Raw genomic sequence first — 6,844 nt, 5'->3', positions numbered from 1 at the left:
GAAAACATTTAAACATTTTTAAATTGTCTTAAGACGTAAACTTTCACTCTTCTTGGAGACTCTTTTTAGTACAGTGCCTTCAGAAAGTATTCACACCCCTTGACTTTTTCCACATTTTGTTGTTACATCCTGAATTTAAAATGGCTTGAATTTTTTTATTTCTTTTCACTGGCCTACACACAATACCCCAAAGTAGAATTGTTTTTTGGAAATGTTTACAATTTTAATTAAAGATGAAAAGCTGAAATGTCTTGGGTCAATAAGTATTCAACCCCTTAGTTATGGTAAGCCTAAATAAGTTCAGGAGTGAACATTTGCTAAACAAGTCACATACTAAGTTGCATGGACATGATTTTTGAATGACTACCTCATCTCTGTACCCCACACATACAATTATCTGAAAGGTCCTTCAGTCGAGCAGTGAGTTTCAAGCACAAATTCAAGCACAAAGACCAGGGAGGTTTTCCAATGCCTCACAAAGAATGGCACCTATTGGTACATGGGTAAAAAAAAAATAAAAAAAAATCTTACACTGAATATCCCATTGAGCATGGTGATGTTATTAATTACACTTTGGATGGTGTATCAATACACCCAGTCACTACAAAGATACAGGCGTCCTTCCTAACTTCGTTGCCGGATAGGAAGGAAACCACTAGATCCAAGACGAAACCTGGTTCAGTTTGCTTTCCACCAGACACTGGGAGATGTATTCACCTTTTAGCAGGACAATAACCTAAAACACAAGGTCAAATCTATACTGGAGTTGCTTACCAAGAAGACAGTGAATGTTCTACTTGAAAATCTATGGCAAGACCTGAAAAATGATTGTCTAGCAATGATCAACAACCAATTCAACCGAGCTTGAAGAATTTTGAAAAGAATATGAAAATGATGTGCAATCCAGGTGTGGAAACCTCTTAGACTTACCCAGAAAGACTCATAGCCGTAATGGCTGCCAAAGGTGCTTCTACAAAGTATTGACTCAGGGGAATGAATACTAATGTAAATGAGATATTTTTGCAAACATTTCTAAAAACATGTTTTCACTTTCTCATGATGGAGTACTGTGTGTAAATGGGTGAGAAAAACATATATTTAATTCCATTTTGAATTCGGACTGTAACACAAAATGTGACCGACTGGCTCAATTCGGTCTTAGGCAGCAACATTTGAAGCAAGCAAGCAGCACATTTATTTATAAATCCCTTTTTACATCAGCACATGTCACAAAGTGTAATACAGAAACCCAGCCTAAATCCACAAACGGCAAGCAATGCAGATGAAGAAGCACGGTGGCTAGGAAAAACTCCCTAGAAAGGCCGGAACCTAGGAAGAAACCAAGAGAGGAACCAGGCTCTGAGGGGTGGCCAGTCCTCTTCTGGCTGTGCCGGGTGGTGATTATAAGAGTACATGGCCAAATGGTGTTGTTTTTTTACATTGGTTAAAAGTAGAGACTCAGAGCTAGCAAATTGTATATCATACACTACAGTTGAGGAACAATAGGGAAAGTAATTCTGCTTTGAAAGTTGATAAACTGGAGAACTCTTGTTTGTCTACACCCATTCAGTATCGTTCACACCTTCTTTAAGCTTTAGCACCACCCATCCATTTAAGGATTCATATGTGAGGCTATGTACTAAACAACCAAAGATTTCAAGACCAAAGGCTGGTTTATACTACAGGTGTATTCGTAAATTTAATCTGGAGTGCCAGAGTATGTTCTGGGTGTTGTCAGATTGGCCGTTTTTGTAAATTTAGAGCGTTTCGCTTTTGGGGCGCACACTGGACGCTCTGGCCAAAAAGTAGGGTTGATCCGAGCTTTCTGACCTGACAACAGCAGTCAAGCACACATGCTAACTGGCTAACGTTGGCTAGCTTGCTGCCTAATTCCAGACACAAAAGACAGAACAGCTCACTCTAACCAATTTACTTGCCCTAGCAGAGCTGGTTGGTCTTTTTTACTGACACCGGCCATATTCAACGGGCGTTGAGCGTTTGTAAATTTGTCAGTTATTCTGCACTCTGGCACACTCAAATGAGAGTGCTATGAAAAAGTTGTTGCAGTGACTTTCTATTGAAATGGATACTTGAATAGTGGAGTCTAAGTTTTTAGTACGCGATACATAAAACAAAACAAAAGCCGCGTTAGACAGGATTACCTACACATACTGGTCAGCTCAAAAAGACAGAAGCGTGCTATGTGACCAATCCGAACTCATCTGGCATGTCCAGCCCGCTCATTACCTCGGCTAATCATGGCTAGCGGGAAGGTTGCTGTCTTTCTCGAGCTTAACCAACTAGGCTTGTAATTTAACAATTATATTCATATTCACAGATGGCATATAAGTTTGTTATTAAGGCACATGAAAGTTCACATGTTTAAGAAGGCATTTCTGCCCAAAAAGTTTACATTAAAACGGCTCTCCTGTGAAGTAGTGACCCACGACATACGCCTAGTTTTCTGAATCGGGTCACACATCTGAAAATGTAGCTAGCTAACTAGCTAGACTATCCTACCCGTGTACATGGATGGACGCTTCTCTCTCTCTTTCACGGATTCCATGGTTGCCCTTAGTTTGAAGATGTAATCCGTAGACTTGTTTTATACATCAGCCTTTGTTTGTTCTCTTTTTGGCCTTGTCTGCATATTTGCAATCAAACACCAGAATTTTTTCCATCTCCTTAGCTATCATACTCAACTCGGTCCTCCAGAAAGTGGAGAGCAACACTTAAGCAGTTCTACTACGTGATATCTTTAAATAAAGCCGCTTTAGAAAGGATTACCTAAAACCTACTGACCAGCTCATGTTATGGACAGAAGCGTGCTACATGGCAGACCAATCCGAACTCCTTTCGCGGCATGTCCAGCCCACTCAATATCTCAGCCAATCATGGCTAGCTGGAAGGTTGCTGTCTTTTTCCCCGTGGCTTAACCAACTAGGCTCGTAATTTAACAATTGTATTTGTATTTACAGATGGCATACAAGTTTGTTATTAAGGCACATGAAAGTTCACATGTTCCAGAAGGTATTACTGCCCAAAAATGCATTTGGTAACTTAAAAAAAAAAGTTTACTTTCAAATGGTGCTCCTGTGAAGTAGTGACGTGCGACATAAGCTTAGTTTCCTGAAACGAGTCACAAGTGGAATAAGTTAAGGGTTGTGACTACTTTCTGAAGGCACTGTAGGTAGTTGGAGGTTGAGGTTCAATCTTCTCCCTTCATCACAAATTTGATAAGCGGCAAACACTGATGGAAAGAGACTGAAGGTTATCTATATCTTGTCCTTTCTGTCCACTCCGCATTAGAAGAGACACTGTTCAGAAGAGGTAGAGGAGAGTTCATATTCCGTCATGCAAAAACATTTCTTCTCCGTATGATGGATGGATGGATGTCCTGGGGCAACAAAGTGCTCCTAATGTGTATTTCTGCAGGCTGGATCAATGCAGGCTTGGCTAATGGGTTTGCGCTTGCGCTATAGATCAGGGGTTCTCAAGCTTTTGGGGCCTGTGACCCCTTTTCTGATAGCAAATTCATCAGGCACCCCATCATAATCAGAACACAACTCGAGTGAGATAAAAAAAAATATATATATAGACTGCACCGAGCTGCCAGACTGCCCCGAGCGGCCAGACTGGCCAGACTGCCCCGAACTACCAGAGTGGCCCGACTGCCTGGAACGGCCAGAACCGGAGCCACCTCCTGATATAGGTGGGTTGGGGAGGGGGGGTGTAGCACAGTGCCGTCGTTGACGGCAGCCACCCTCCCTTCCCTCCCTTTAGTAAGGGGGAATTTTTTGTTGTTGTTTGGGGTTGTTGTTTTTTTTGTTTTTAAGGTGCTTCCGGGGTTAGCACCTTTAAGGGGGGGATACTGTCACGTCCTGGCCAGTATAAGGGTTAATTAGTATTGTAGTTCGGTCAGGATGTGGCAGAGGGTATTTGTTTTATGTGGTTCTGGGTGTTGTATGAGTTAGGAGGGCATTTGATTTAGTATTTCCGGGGTTTTGGGCACTGGGTGAGTTTCATGAATTCTATGTTGAGTCTAGTGTGTCTGTTTCTATGTTTGGATTCATTGGGGTTGGGACTCTCAATTGAAGGCAGGTGTTGTCTATTTGCCTTTGATTGAGAGTCCCATATATGTGGGTGTGTTTGTGTTTGTCTTTTGTGGGAGATTGTTCTGTGTTTCGCCTTGTGCCTTACCAGACGTTTTTTGTTGATCGTTCGTGTTTTTTTGTTATTTTTGTACGTTCATTTTTGAAAATAAATAAACATCAAGATGAGCCTGCACATACCTGCTGCGTTTTGGTCCTCCTTCACCGACGACAACTGTGACATACTACCTCATCTCTGTACCCCACACATACAATTATCTGTAAGGTCCCTCAGTCGAGCAGTGAATTTCAAGCACAAATTCAACCACAAAGACCAGGGAGGTTTTCAAATGCCTCGCAAAGAAGGGCACCTATTGTTAGATGGGTAAAAATAGAAAAAGCAGACATTGAATATCCCTTTGAGCATGGTGATGTTATTAATGACACTTTAGATGGTGTATCAATACAATAACACTACAAAATACAGGCGTCCTTCCTAACTCAGTTGCTGGAGAGCAGTGGTGGAAAAAGTACTGGAAACTCATACTTGAGTAAAAGTAAAGATACCTTAATAGAAAATGACTCAAGTAAAACTGAAAGTCACCCAGTAAAATACTACATGAGCAAAAGTCTAAAAGTATTTGGTTTCAAATATACTTAAGTGTCAAAAGTAAATGGAATTGCTCAAATGTACTTAAGTATAAAAAGTAAAAGTATTAATAATTTCAAATTCCTTATATTATGCAAACCAGCCAGCACAATTTATATTTTATTGTTTTATTTACGGATAGCCAGGAGCACACTACAACACTCTGACATTAATTTACAAACAAAGCATTTGTGTTTAGTGAGTCCGCTAGATCAGAGGCTGTAGGGATGACCAGGGAATTGGATCATTTTCCTGACAAAATGTAAGAAGTACTTTTGGCTGTCAGGGAAAATGTATGGAGTAAAAAGTACATTATTTTCTTTAGGAATGTAGTGAAGTAAAAGTAAAAGTTTCAAAAATATCAATAGTAATGTACAGATACCCACAAAAACTCCTTAAGTAGTACTTTAAAGTAGTTTTACTTAACTACTTTACACCACTGCTGGAGAGGAAGTAAACTGCTCAGGAATTTCACCATGAGGCCAATGGTGACTTTAAAACAGTTACAGAGTTGAATGGCTGTGATGGAGGATGGATCAACAACATTGTAGTTACTCCACAATACTAACCTAATTGACAGAGTGAAAAGAAGGAAGACAGTACAGAATAAAAAATATTCCAGAACATGCATCCTGTTTGCAACAAGGCACTGAAGTAATACTGCAAAAAATGTGGCAAAGCAATTCACTTTTTGTCCCTAATACAAGCGTTATATTTGGGGCAAATCCAATACAGCACATTACTGAGTACCACGCTCCATATTTTCAAGCATAGTGGTGGCTGCATCATGTTATGGGTATGCTTGTAATAGTTAAGGACTGGGGAGTTTTTCAGGATAAAAAAGAAAGGGAATGGAGCTAAGCACAGGCAAAATCCTAGAGAAAAACCTGGTTCCGTTAGACACTGGGAAATTAATTCACCATTCAGCAGGACAATAACCTACAACACAAGGCCAAATCTATACTGGAGTGTCACGTCCTGGCCAGTATAAGGGTTAATTAGTATTGTAGTTTGGTCAGGACGTGGCAGAGGGTATTTGTTTTATGTGGTTCAGGGTGGTGCGTTTGTTTAAAGGGTGTTTGATTTAGTATTTCCTGGTGTTTGGTTGATGGTCTATGTTTATGTATTTCTATGTGTAGTCTGGTGAGTGTGTTTCTATGTTGTGTTGATTGGGGTTGGGACTCTCAGTTTAAGGCAGGTGTTGTCTATCTGCCTTTGATTGAGAGTCCCATATATTAGGGTGTGTTTGTTTGTTATTGGTGGGTGATTGTTCTGTGTATAGCCTTGTGCCTTACCAGACTGTTTTTGTCGATCGTATTTCGTTTTGTTATTTTTTGTATGTTCATTTTGAAAATAAATAAACCTCAAGATGAGCCTACACGTACCTGCTGCGTTTGTCTACCTTGTCAGACGACGATTTCGCATTATCGTCAGAAGACGAAGACAGCCGTGACATGGAGTTGCTTATGGAACAAAATGGCGCCGTAGAGAGAACACGGTGTTTCAGCGAGCTCACGCAGTATTCGTAAATTTATATTCTTACATTAATCTCCTAGCTTGAAAAAGTGGTAGAATTGGCTAAATAAGTCACCCTACAATGAGTCTTGGCGACTATTTCTCAAAAATCTTCGACAACATGCCCAACAGAGCTACTAAGAACTCGACCAAAACCGCCATCCCTGTAGAGGTGCAGGAGGAGCTAGCTAACGTTAGCGAATCTAACAACATTGCGGATCCAGGCACAATGGACCTGGTGATTCAAAGGATGACAGATAACATTACTAAAGTGATCGTTGTTAAGATAAGAACGGTCCTGGAAGCAATAGCAGGCCATTCAGCTGAACTACAGAGGGTTGTCAAACGTGTTGATGAGGCGGAAGGAAGAATTGCTACTGTGGAAACTTCAACTACATCCATGGACACTAAGATAAAAGCACTTGAGAAGCAGGTGCGCGAAATGGCGGAGCACATTGACGACTTGGATAATCGAGGACGCAGATGCAATATCCGTGCTGTGGGACTCCCGGAAAATTCTGAAGGGACACGTTCAGTAAAATGTTTTGAGGAATGGATCCCTGGCTACCTACAAATGGACACTAAGGCT

This window comes from Salmo trutta, unplaced genomic scaffold (assembly GCF_901001165.1).
Source record: "Salmo trutta unplaced genomic scaffold, fSalTru1.1, whole genome shotgun sequence".
NCBI lineage: Eukaryota > Metazoa > Chordata > Actinopteri > Salmoniformes > Salmonidae > Salmo > Salmo trutta.
The sequence above is the reverse complement of the archived record's forward strand: the minus strand, read 5'-3'. Positions refer to the sequence as shown.